This window comes from Acomys russatus, chromosome 2, assembly GCF_903995435.1.
Source record: "Acomys russatus chromosome 2, mAcoRus1.1, whole genome shotgun sequence".
Lineage (NCBI taxonomy): Eukaryota > Metazoa > Chordata > Mammalia > Rodentia > Muridae > Acomys > Acomys russatus.
The window spans coordinates 62636708-62650797 of NC_067138.1; the positions used below are offsets into that span (position 1 = coordinate 62636708).

At 39.3% G+C, this 14090-nt stretch overlaps 1 non-coding gene across 1 annotated transcript; it reads left to right on the forward strand.

Annotated features, from left to right (window-relative positions):
- The first annotated feature begins 4775 nt into the window (after positions 1–4775).
- LOC127208198 (U6 spliceosomal RNA) lies at positions 4776–4879 on the forward strand. Its single transcript, XR_007833078.1, has one exon. It is a non-coding gene; the product is annotated as a U6 spliceosomal RNA (small nuclear RNA).
- The last annotated feature ends 9211 nt before the right edge of the window (positions 4880–14090 follow it).

The window sequence follows — 14090 nt, forward strand, 5'->3', positions numbered from 1 at the left end:
AGGTCGTTTTATCTACTTATGGGACTTATTATGGGTAGGATAGGCTGATGTGGCTGCTCAAAGAACAAAAGAAACCCTGGGACTTTTAACCCCAGACTCACCTAGAAGCAGCAGGGAGGTAGCTGAAAAGTTCCATAGAGAAGCTGGGAACGGAAGCTGCAGAGAGCTGAGAGGACAGATGGTGAAAGACTATAACCAACCAAAGACGGGAACTCCAGGCTCCAGGTGCTGGAAGAGTTCCTGAGAACTAGCAAGAGTTACAAGCTAAAAGTCTCAGCACACAGTGATTGGAAATTATGCCACTAGCTGGTAGCTATTGGCTGCTGGCAATAAAAGTGCACATCAAAGTCTCTGCCCATAATGCCAAGAGATCTATAAGCCTCTGGCTCTTGAAGCCTGGAGACAGATCCTTCAGCCTGTAGTTCTCACATCCTAGAGGAATAAGCCTCTGGGCTTGTGTGTCCAACCCACATGCATCTGGCACGCCGGTTTTGACCACTGCCAACACAAAGGAAGCTGTGCCTTGCCTGTTCATTATTTTCACCCAAAAGGAGCCAAATGACCCCTAGCCAGTCAATTGTGATTCCTTTACCGTGCACATTAATATATTCACAGCTTCCAGAAATTAGAACATGACTGTGTTTGAAAGGTCTCTCCACCAAACCTCTAAAATTGTTTATTTGAAGTTTTAAAACCTAACTCACTCATCTATACTTTCCCTCAGGGTCTCTTTGACCCTGGAAATGCTGGAAACGACAAAATCGCAACGATATCTCTCTCACTCTTTATCTCACTCAAATTCTAAGATCCCTAAAATATTCTCCTTCTTTATTCTATTTCCTCGCTAGTTCATGCCTTTCTATTTCAAGGCCATGGAAACTTATCCTCCTATCATCATTTTCTTCCTCTTTCATTTCCAAAATACTTGCAGAGTTACGTCTTAACAATACCACTTAAAGGAGTTTATTTGAATAAAGGATAATGCATAAATCAGGAAGCAGCAAGCTGAAAAGAGGGTGTGGGCTATAGTCCAGCAAGTGTGAACAACGAGCCTTTCCTCTTTTTCTGACTACAGTGGCAAGGCTGGGTACAGACAAAGCTAAATCATAAAAGTGTGTCAGAAACTTGTTTAATGGTTGCCTGTTGTTTAACAAGGTGAAAATCCAATTACTTCAGTTTGGCAATCAAAATCTTTTCACCTACTTATCCCAATCTATTTCTCTCTCTAACCCTTTTTTATATCCCAGTATTCTGCCCACGTAGATACCCAAATCCTCCTAAGGATGCCCCTGAAAACCCAGCAGTGCTTTGATTTTACTCATTGTATTTCTGGACCGCTCTGTTTCCTCCTATACCTTGATATTCAAGCCAAACTATCTGTAAGCCCACCAAGGTACTAACCACATCTGTTAATGTCTCTAGGCATCTCTCGCCAGGTGCTGTACTCCATGGAAACAGTCATTCTCATCAATGTCAACAAAAACTCTCTAGTTCTCTTACTAGTTAAATTCCACAAGTCTCATTATTACTTGATGCTTTTGTGGTTGTGTATAAATTCGCAAATAAGGGCACATTAAAAAACAGGGGCTAATTCTCGGTTGGTTTTCAAAACTGACCCAACATTTTATATGATTCTGGGTCATTCTAAGTGCTTTATATTTCTGTAGTTGCTGCTCTGAGTAAAACTGGGACTCTGTCTGGTTCTTTACACAATAGTGGATGAGCAACAGGCTGGGGAATGCATTAGTACTGATACGCATTTCAAATTTTGCTTGTGAGGGATAAAAAGAGGAAGTCTTCTTTTAGCTTTTTATCTTTCTTTTTCTTTCTTTTTTAATGCACTGATATTTGGAGAAAAAAAAACTGAGGAAGTAAAAGTCAAGATGTGAGCATTATAATTCAGTTTAAGAACCGGACATGACATATATACAGCAACATCTAGAAGAAGCCAAAAGAGTCAGCATGTGAAGAAATCTCAGGGTCTTGGGGAGCACAGTAGAAATTCAAAAGGTCCTCATAGGGATCCTTGCAGAGCATTCATCCCAGGATAGTATGTGAAATGACACTTCACAGAAAAGAGAATGGCTGGGCAGGGGCCAGAACTTTGTTATCCAGCAGAGCTGTATTCGTACAGACGTCCTTCTTCAGTGGTCATGCCATGTTCTGTGCTTCTCCTTCCTATAGCTGTGGGCACCACACCTGTAGATATTATCAAAGCAGAGGACATGACGGAATTAATTGTATCCTCCTATGAACTCCTCCTTCGTAGGTTCCATAAATCAATATTTGTGCCAAAAGCACAGAACACGCTGATATTCTGTGATCGCATCATGCAGATTACAAATAAGAGTCTTGAAAAACTACTTATTAAAGTTCATGTAACCTCATTTTTACCAAAGGCTGGGTAAGTGCGAAGTCATTCATGTTTAATAAAATATTTAATGAATGAACAAATAAAAAACGTATGAAGCAATAAAGAGCAATGGTTTCTTTTTTCTTTTCTAGAAGGTACGTTTTATTTTCAATGCTGTTTTTCTTAAATAGAAAGCTGTAGACTCACCTCACTTGAGATCTGGTCTAGATAGAGTTATTTTAAAATCTTAATTCAGTTGCTGGCATGTGTCCTCAATGGCTCTCTAAACCTATTATTCCTCCTAAAACAAAACACACACACACACACACACATGCATGCACGCATACATCAGTTTCTTTGTCTACAGAGTAGGATTCCAGTCTATTCACTACAAGCATGAATGATCGACATGTAAGGAAGCTTTTACTAAGGCATGGGGAAACATTATGATCAACTTAGCCTTGCTGTTAACTGAAGGAAAAAAACCTATAAGACTGAAAGCAGGGTGAAAATAAATAAATAAATAGGACATTGACATAGTGTATCTTATATGTGTGTAACTGACTATGAGATATTAAGTTGAAATATTCTCTAACATTTTGCCAGTAGCAAAATAAATAAATAAATAACAGCAGATGGACCAAGCAGAAGGCAGAGCCAAATTGTTTTGTATTCTTTTTCACTGTAGTTTTTTTTTATCAGTTTCATTACAGATATGACTGAAATAGATAATCCTACATCAGAAAAAAATACATCAGGCAATCTTATAATTATATAACATAAGTTTTATAATTTTACATTGATTTTTATAAACAATGTATTATTACAATTGAAATGTTGTCTGGAAGAAACAGATGAGGTTAAGAATCCTTCAAAAGTAGAATGATTATAAAAGAATAGAAAAGATGGAGAGACAATTACAAGGAGGCTACATGTCACTGCCCTGTACTTGATATGAACTGATTTTTCTCGTGAAGATATCTATTACTTTTCATGCCCTATATTTTGGTCTTGGTCAATTTGTCATCAAGAGATAAGTGGTAGAACACCAAAGTCAACAGATGTTGGGAATGACAAGCCAAATTAATGAAAACTCTGCCAATAATTTCCCCTCAAAAGTAAATGGTCTGACTTTCTAATCTCCAAAATTCATTTCTTTTATAAGCAGCTGATGGCTTTGTGTTGTCACACTACAATGCCATCTGTTTCCTAGATGCAAATATCCTTAGTACTGCCACACTAGGTACAGCCATCATCCCCAGTTCAACTCCTTTTGTTTTATTAGAGGAATCACTTCTCTCAGTTGTAACAAAGTCAAGCCCATAATTGGAAGACTGACAACATTTCCACCAGAAATCCACATATTCTTTCAAGTATACCTCTCATCTAAAGCTTTTACATAGCACAAATTGTCTATATTTTATATAATTTTAACATAATCATATAGAAGTGTATTTATAAAATATATTCTTTGAAATTGTATATTGAGGCAGACTAGTTTATTACTAATAAGAACTAGTTTTGTTTAAAAAGCTATATTAGATTGTTATTTGTATAATATGTACTTATTTCATATGCTGGAATAATTCTTGACAAATTATCTATTATTTACAAAAGAATAAGTGAATATCTTTGGAGTTTTGTTTATCTTTATTTTTTAAGACAGGGTTTCACTACACCTTCTATATGGTCCTCCAACTTAGTCGACTACTTTAGAGGCTAGAGTGATGGGTTTAAAGGCCAGGATACCATTATGGGCTTCACTTACTGATTCTTATTGAAAATTACCCAGGTCCTGTGCAAGAAAGGCATCAAGGATACAGAAAAGGCAGAACACATATGACTTCTGCTCTCATGAGGACTACATATAGTAGACAAGATGAAATTAAATATATTATTAACTATGACAAATGCTATGAAGAAACAAAGGCTATGACCAGAGGTTATAACTACAATCTATGTTAGAATGGCAGAAAGAAATGTTTTCTCCAAAGAGACTTTAATCTAAAGCAAAAAGTGATTGTGAGAAAACTGGGGACACTGTAGAGAGGAGAATGGGCTAGGAAGTCCTTTAGGATGTCTTCAGGTGGAAAGAGGGTATTGGGTGATAGCCTGATGTATTTTTATGCTAATTACTGTTTGTTGTCTGTGTAACCCACCTTTTGTTTAATAACAAGCCATCCCAAGTGGGCAAGGCAAAGGAGATAGGTGGGGCTAGGAGAGAGAGGAATCCTGGAAAGAAGAAAGGAGAAACCACCACCATGAGAACAAAGGAGAGAGACCTGAAGTGAAGCAAGGAACGCAGCATGGGTTAGATGGAGGACAAGCACACTGCGGCATGGATGGAGAATCCAGCCCAGATGAAGAACATTAGCAAGTATTTGGGCTTATGGATGGGAGGTAGCTTGATAGAAGTTATTGGGTGCTCGCTTTGGCAACACATATACTAAAATTGGAACGATACAGAGATTAGCATGGCCCCTGTGCAAGGATGACATGCAAATTCGTGAAGCGTTCCATATTTTTTGTCACCTTGCACAAAACTCAAATCCAAGTGGATTAAAGACCTCAACATAAAATCAGAGACACTAAGTCACTTAGAGGAAAAAGTGGGGAAGAGCCTGGAACATATTGGCACAGGAGACAACTTCCTGAACAGAACACCAACAGCCCAGGCCTTAATGTCAACCATTAATAAATGGGACCTGATGAGGCTGAGAAGCTTCTGTAAGACAGGAGACACTGTCAAGAGAACAAAGAGACAGCCTACAGACTGATAAAAGATCTTCACCAAACCTACATCTGACAGAGGTCTAATATCCAAGATATATAAAGAACTCAAGAAATTAAACACCACCAAACCAAATAACCCAATTGAGAAATGGGGCTTGGAACTAAACAGAGAATTATCAACAGAAGAATATCAAATGGCTGAGAAACACTTAAAGAAATGCTCAACCTCCTTAGTCATCAGGGAAATGCAAATCAAAACAACTCTGAGATTCCATCTTACACCCATCAGAATGGCTAAGATCAAAAATTCAAGCGACACCACATGCTGGCAAGGATGTGGGGAGAGAGGAACACTCCTTCATTGCTGGTGGGAATGCAAACTAGTACAGCCACTTTGGAAATCTATCTCGTGCTATCTCAGAAAAACGGGAATAGGGCTTCCTCAAGACCCAGCTATTCCACTCCTTGGAATATACCCAGAAGATGCTCCAGCACACAACAAGAAAATTTGCTCAACCGTGTTCATAGCAGCCTTATTCATAATAGCCAGAACATGGAAACAGCCTAAGTGTCCCTCAGTAGAAGAATGGATAAAGAAACTGTGGTACATATACACTATGGAATACTACTCAGCTATTAAAAACAAGGAATTCTCAAAATTTGTGGATAAATTGATTGAGCTAGAAATGATCATAATGAGTGAGTTAACCCAGAAGCAGAAAGACTTACATGGTATATACTCACTTATATCTGCATACTAGCCCAAGGGGCATGCCCCACGAAAGCCTTCACTTACCAGGAAACTGGGACAGAGGGGAGGACATCCTATTGGGACTCTAAATGAGAGAAGCATGGGAGAATAGCAAAGTAGAAGGATCCAGAGGGTACTAGAAATCTACAAGTAGAACATTATGATAGGTAGATTTGGGCCCAGGGGTCCCGCTCAAACTAAGGCACCAGCCAAGGACAATACAGGTGGTAAACTTTAAGCCCCTTCCCAAATCTAGCCAACAGTCAGAACATTCTCCACAGTGGAGTGGAGAGTGGGATATGACTTTCTCATGTACTCTGGTGCCTCACATTTGACCATCTTCCCTGGAGGAGGAGACCTGGTGGCATTCAGAGGAAGGACAGCAGGTTGCCAAGAAGAGACTTGATACCCTATGAGCATAAGCAGGGGGATCCCCTCCCCCTCAGAACAGTCATAGGGGTGGGGAATAATGTTAAAATAGGGGGGAGGGAAGAATGGGAGGATACATGGATGGGATAAACATTGAGATGTAACAAGAATAAATTAATTTAAAAAAAAAAATAAGTTATTGGAAGCAGATGGCATGGGATTGAGACAGGCATCCCATGCCTGCCCCACTATGGGAAGTAGTTTAGAGGATTGATATCTGCCCTGCCCCAGGTTAACTAAGGCTATTTTAAGATATAACAAGTGTCTGTGTCTTGATTGATTGCTAACCCAGCCTACTGATAAAAGAGATAATTTTAAAAACAATAAGAGGGTACACTCCAGAAATGGATGGAAGACACATGAACTGCTTGCTTGCTTTGCTTTCTTGCTTGCTTGCTTTGTTTTGCTTTCTTGCTTGCTTTGCTTTGCTTCCTTCCTTTCTTTCTTTCTTGCTTGCTTGCTTGATGTTTGTTTACTGCCTGCCTGCTTGCCTGCTTGTTTTGTTGAACTGCTTTAAAAGTCAACTAAGGCAAGTCTGACATGAAGTGAACACATACTGGAAAATAGTAGATGTTTAAAAAGTCACATTTAAATCTGCCTGACTGCTATGTAATAAAATAACATTGTGGGCACTAGAAGTCGCTTACTGATAACTATTCCACTAGTGTTTCCACTAGACCACCATGGAGCCTTTTGTCACTGCCCTGATTTGAAGTTATAGTTTCTGAAGACATTATTCAAAACACAAAGTAGAATAGTAAGTTACAACTTCCAACTTTGGGCTGCATCTGTTGTTTGTATTCATTATATTAAAACGTTAGTTATACTGACTGCCTCCCATGTTCCAAGCTTCCATCTTCTTGCTTTTCTGATATATTATTTATAGCTGAGTTTCATCCACACTAAAGTCTCACTTTCTAAATCAGGAGACTAAGGTTCTAGAAATATAAACACCTTCCCTACAGCCATCGACATGGAAAATACTGGATCTACAAACTGGAAAGAGTAGCCTCTAACCTGAACCAATCCTCATTGTTCCACATGACATCATCTTTTGAGCCGTCTGGAAAAACATGAATGTGCCATAGTTGGCTGAATAAGGCTTCTGTACAGTGTTTCCTTTTTCATTAAGAACACGAGGTACTAATGACATGATATATATGTGTGGGTGAACAGATGCTCCTGTGGAAACAACTAAGAGACTCATGATTCCTTTATATGAACCACTGCAAACATGGTCATTGACACTGATTTTGCTTAATTCAGGTTGGAGTAAGACTAACATTAGCTAGGTCATGGTGCATTGGAGAACAGCATGCTCTCCTTGTCAGGGTAGTTATCATGAGTTTAATGGCAGCCTAAATGGCTAGTGGTCCCATCTCAAATACTTGCTATATGGTACATCATCATTATAAATTGAGTGATTACCTAACCTTCACTGTTACTTAGAAAGAACCCATGGCTGTGCTGCAATAATTTATTACTGTATTGGATTAACTTTGTGAAATAGTGAATCTTTTTTTAAATTTGTTCACTTTACATCCCAATAGTAGCTCCCTCCCTCATCACTTCCCAACCCCAACCTCTCTCCCTTATCCCTTCTCCCCCCCTACTCTAGTCTTCAGAAAGGGGAGCCACCCTCCCATAACATCTGACCTCAGACTATCAAATCTCATCTGGACTGCCTGTATCTTCTTCATTTGTGGCCTGGCAAGACTGCCCCACCAGGAGGAAGTGACCAACGAGTTGGAGCCAGAGTCCATATCAGTAGTAGTCCCTACTCCCCATATTATGGGACCCACAAGGAGGCTGTGCTGCTTATCAGCTATGTCTGACCAGAGGGTCTAGGTCCACACCATACATGGTCCTTGGTTGGTGAATCAGTTTCTTCAGCATCCCCCTCCTCTTTCCAGAATTATTGGCTCCACTGGTCTCCCTGTGGAGCTCCTGACCCTGTCCAGGTTCCTCTACTCCCCAACTTTTTCATAAGACTCCCTGTGCTCCATCTAGAAGTCTGGCTGTGTATCTCAGCATCTGCTTAGATCCCCTGCTGGGTGGAGTCTTTCGGAGGACCTCTAGGGACCTGCTTGTTATTTAGTTTCTAAGGTCTATGTATTGTAGTCTGGTTATCCTGTATTATTTCGCTACTATCTGCTTATAAGTCAGTATATACCATGTGTGTCTTTCTGGGTTACCTTACTCAGGATGATCTTTTCTAGTTCCATCCATTTGCCTGTAAATTTCAAGATATCCTTGTTTTCAATAGCTGAATGGTATTTTGTTGTGTAGATGTACCACAGTTTCTTTACCCATTCTTCGGTTGAGGACCATCTAGGTTGTTTCCAGAGTCTGGCTGTTATGAATAAGGCTGCTATGAACATGGTTGAGCAAATGTTCTTGTTGCATGGTGGAGCATCTTTCAAGTATATGCCCAGGAGTGGTTTGGCTGATGTAGAACTATTCCCAATTTTCTGAGAAAGCACCAGATTGATTTCCAAAGTGGTTATACAAGTTGGCCCTCCCATAAGCAATGGAGGAGTGTTCCCCTTTCAACAGATCCTTGCCGGCATGTGCTGTCACTTGAGTTTTTCTTTTTTTAAATATTAGCAATTCTGATAGGTGTAAGATGGAATCTCAGAAATAATTTGATTTGCATTTCCCTGATGACTAGGGACATTAAGTATTTCTTTAAGTGTTTCTCAGCCATTTGATATTCCTTTGTTGAGAATTCTCTATTTAGTTCTGAGCCCCATTTCTCAATTAGGTTATTGGGTTTGGTGGTGTTTAATTTCTTGAGTTCTTTGTATATTTTGTATACTAGCCTTTTGTCAGATGTAGGGTTGGTGAAGATCTTTCCAAGTCTGTAGGCTGTCATCTTGTTCTGTTGACAATGTCCTTTATCTTACAGAAGCTTTTCGGTTTCATGAGGACCCATTTATTAATTGATGACCTTAGAGTCTGAGCTGTTGGTGCTCTGTTCAGGAAGTTGTCTCCTGTGCCAATGAGCTCAAGGCTCTTCCCCACTTTTTCTTCTAACAGATTTAGTGTGTCTGGTTTTATGTTGAAGTCTTTAATCCACTTGGACTTTAGTTTTGTGCAGGTGATAAACAAGGATCTATTTGCATTTTTTTCAAGTAGACATCCAGTTAGACCAGCACCATTTGCTGAAAATGGTCCATATGTGTGTGGGTTTATTTCTGGGTCTTCAATTCAATTCCATTGATCCACCTATATGATTCTATGACAGTACCATGCCATTTTTATGACTGTTGCTCTATAGTGCAGCTTGAGAGCAGCGATAGAGCTACCTCCAGAAGTTCTCTTATTGTATAGAATTCACTTAGCTATTCTGGGTTTTTTGTTTTTCCAAATGAAGTTGAGAGTTGTTCTTTCAAGGTTTGTGAAGAATTGTGTTGTCATTTTGATGGGAATTACATTGAATCTGTCGATTGACTTTGGTAAGATGGACATTTTTACTATGTTAATCCTATCCATCCATGAGCATGGGAGATCTTTCCATCTTCTGATATCTTCTTCAATTTCTTTCTTCAGAGAATTCTAAAGTTTTTTGCATATAGGTCTTCCACTTTGTTGGTTACAGTTTCTTCTTATTAAGTGTAATATTTGGTAGTAATTCTTTAAGAATTTTACACATGTATTATCATATTTATGTATATAGATCAAGATTAATTATAAAGGAATAATTATCATTTAGGTGAGTTTTATATAGTTTTAAAGATCAAAATTCATTTGAAACAAACTAATGTTTATATGAATGAAAATATTTTCCAGTAATTTTCATGAGATTATATATAGGACATTTTTCATACAAAATTTATTAAAACGTCATTACTGATATTTACCACAAACCATAAATTTGGTCAATGTAGAGAATTTTCTTCATCATCTAAAATATAGTATACATAAAGACAGGAGTTCATTACTTGACTTTATCATTCATCCCATCCTCAACACTCAGAGCTATATCTTATACATGATGCATTACAAAAATGTTTGGAATAATAAACTAGCTAATAAAAGCAGCCAAGGAGGATCTTTTGTTTGTATTCTTGTTTGTTCTATTGTTTTGAGCTCATACTACCCTTGAATTCTGATTCTCTATGTCAGCTTACTTATATTTGGATAAGCAGTTTATCCTATGACTCTATCAATCATTCCCAAGAATTACCTGCAAATCAGAGGGGAAATCAGCCTCAAGATGTAAGTTCCCTGTAGATAAAAGAATAGAAGGAAGAAAGCACAAGATTTCTTATAAGAGCTTCCACCAGTTTCTGTAATGGAATTTTTGGCGTCTTTAAAAACTCAGTTATGTTATGTAAACAAGTTTTTTTTTAAATCCCAAGTGTGGGATTTTAGTTTGGGCTTTGCTTTGTCCACAGCTGATAATTGCCTCTTATGAGGTGTGGTCTTTGCCAGCTGAAGTTAGTGAATTCTAAGGCTTCTGGAGGGTATAAATATGAGAGCTCAGAGATAGAGAAAGTGTGGCAGTTTGGAGAGGACAACAAGAAAGAGAAAAGATGGTGGCTTGGAGGAGACAGATGGAGAGAGGGCTTCTAGGAATGCTTCAAGGATGGTGCTCCAAGAGAGAGAGGGGGGCCTTCAACTAACCCCAAATAGACAGGAGAAGTAAGGAGATCTAAACCTCCTCTCTCCACTAACCTTCCTTCTCTCATGCCTTATGCTGAGGTGTCAGAAGGGATTAGGGTGGAGAAGGGAGATAGAGGCAGTAAATACCACCAAACAAAATAGTTTCAAAACTAACATCAACAAGTTACGAAGCTCGTTCTCTCTGCTTTAGATAGTAATGACTTCAAAACAATAATAATATCATTTTAATTATAATTATTTGAGGTGAATTTCTCTATCTGTAGTTGAAATCTTTCATATATCTTCCTTTTCTTTGTAAAATGGGTTTTCGGTCACATGGTATGTGTTCTGTAGGTGCTAGTTTTGAAACATTCTTTGATGCCTCTACCTCCCTGTCACCAACCCCTGAACACTAGGTAGGAGAGAAAACAGGTTAGAAGGGAAAGGGGACATAGGTCTCTTTAGACTTGGTTCTGGTGGTATAAACTTAGAGTGGTCGGGCTCTTTGGGGCAATACCAATCATAGTCATCAGGAACCCACCAATCCACTGAACCAGCAGTCTTCTTCCTCCTCCATCCAACTCCCTGAAGTGTTTCTTGTACTTTGAAGAGTTTTCTTTTGGCGCATCCTCTAAAGCACTCTCTCTTTCTCCACCCCCCCCCCCTTTCTCTCTCTCAGCATCATTTTCTCTCTCTCTGGGTTCTGATATTTATACTGTCCCTGAGTCCTCAGAATTCTACTAACTGCAACTTCAGCTGGCAAAGACCATGCCCCTGTCTGAGCCACGGGAGGTTGTTATCAGCTGTGGATAAACTAATGCAGCCCCATATCCCACTCTAGGGATTAAAACAAAAGCATGATTACATAATATAACTGAATCTTTAAAAAAAAAACCCAAAACTTCCATTACAGTATTCTAGTATATCTTTTACTTAATAATAGAAACATCAAAGTCAAAAAATTTTAAGCATATGAAGCATGCAAAATTTTGTACTGGACAACAATTAATGAGACATAGCCTTTTCCATAGAGGAGCATACAAAACTGAATGGAAACAAAATCAATCACTAATACCACATAAAGCAGAGGCAGAGTACATCTTATAAGCATATGAGCCATGATCCCAATTTGCTCCATTTACTCCCTTTTCATATTTTTTACAATGCTTAAGAGGTTAAAATTGCAGCTGTAGTCAATCTAAAGATATCTGGGGGAAAGCTATTTCACTTGTAATGTACATAAATACACAGTTTGAATTCTTTTTTCTTTTTTCTTATGTATTAATTCATTCATATTACATCTCAGTTGTTATCCCATCCCTTCTATCCTCCCCTTCCTCCCTCCCTCCTACTTTCGCCCTATTCCCCTCCCCTACGACTGTGACTGAGGGGGACCTCTTCCCCCTGTATATGATCATAGGGTATAAAGTCTTTTCATGGTAGCCTGCTATCCTTCTACAGTTTGAATTCTTGATATCCTAATCAAGATGGCCATCACTGTGATAAACACAATGATCAAAGGCAACACAGAGAGGAAAAGGATTGTTACATCTTCAAACTATCAGATCACAATCCATCAATGAAAGGGAAATCAGAGTAGGAAGCAAGGCATAAATTGAAGAAGAAACTATGGAGGAGAGTCAGTTTTCTTTTATTCTTCAGGACCACCTGCCCAGGGATAACACCATGCACAATGGACTGGATCTTCCCATACCAACTGCTAAATAAGAAAATGTCCCCACAGGCTTGGCCACAGCCTATTCTTATGGGAGCATTTTCCCAATTGTAGCTCCTTTTTAGATACCTCTACATAGTGGCAAGTTGACACACACACACACACACACACACACACACACTGAAGTATACGATATTTAAATTCCCACCTTTCCCTATGAATTGAAATTTCTTCTGTAACCATGAACTCCAGTGGGTTGAATAGTGTCTTTCAGATAATGATGCCCACATAGAACCTGAGAAAGCAACATTATTTGGAAAATAGATTCTTCACAGTCAAACCAATCAGAGTTGAAATAGGTATATGCTCAACTCAAGTGAGCCTAAATTTAGCGGCATGGTCTTTGTTAGACACAATTTGTAGGAAAAAATGCAAAGACATTTTCTGGAAACAGAGATTAAAATGACATGTGTAATGTTGGAGCAAAAATGTAGCTCCCCTGAAACACTTAAGAGTGTGGTCCTATGTCCCCTGGATGGGGAGGCCTGGTGGCACTCAGAGGAAGGATAGCGGGCTACCAAGAAGAGACTTGATACCCTATGAGCATATACGGGGGAGGAGGTCCCCCTCAGTCACAGTCATAGGGGAGGGAAGTAAGGGGAAAATGGGAGGGAGGGAGGGAGGAATGGGAGGATATAAGGGATGGGATAAGAGTTGAGATGTAATATGAATAAATTAATAAAATATATTTAAAAAAAGAATGTGGTCCTACAGTAGAAAAGGATTACTTTATACAAAGACAAGGTTATGTTCTTACATTTGTTTGTTTGTTTGTTTTATAGAAATTAGGCCTCTCACTGGGTAAAATGTTGACCACTTATGATAATCCACAAAAAATAACAAACATCAAAAATAGAAGGGTTGAGGTGACTAGTGTAGCCAGGCTTTTTTGCTACTTTATTGGGTTCTTTTTCCTATCACTCTTTTCTACCCTAATCCCTTCCAACCCACCAACACTAGGCAGACGGAAAGAAGGATAGAGGTGGACAGAGATGTTGATCTCTTTAGACTACTTTCTGCCGATAAGGGGCTTTGAGATCCTTGGGTCAAGTCCAATCCTACTCAATGCGATATCTCCAATAAGCAACCTGTAATCCAGAAAGCAATCATCAACCAGCAAAGGCGGCGGCGGCAGCAGCAGCAGCCCGGAGAGCAGGAGGTACTGAGGGCCTCTCAGAGTTCCTGCATTTACACGCTCTCAAGAGGGAAACTACCTACAGCTGACAAACGAGGAGGTTAACTGAAAAAAAGAGAGGCACAGTCCTTAAATATGTCTCTCAAAGGAATCATAAACTGCCAGGGCGTGGTGGCGCACACCTTTAAACCCAGCACTTGGGATGCAGAGGCAGGCGAATCACTGAGAGTTCGAGGCCAGCCTGGTCTACAAAGCGAGTCCAGGAAAGCCAAGGCTACACAGAGAAACCCTGTCTCGAAAACCAACAAAACAAAACAAAAACACCCAAGAGTAAGACTGACAGACT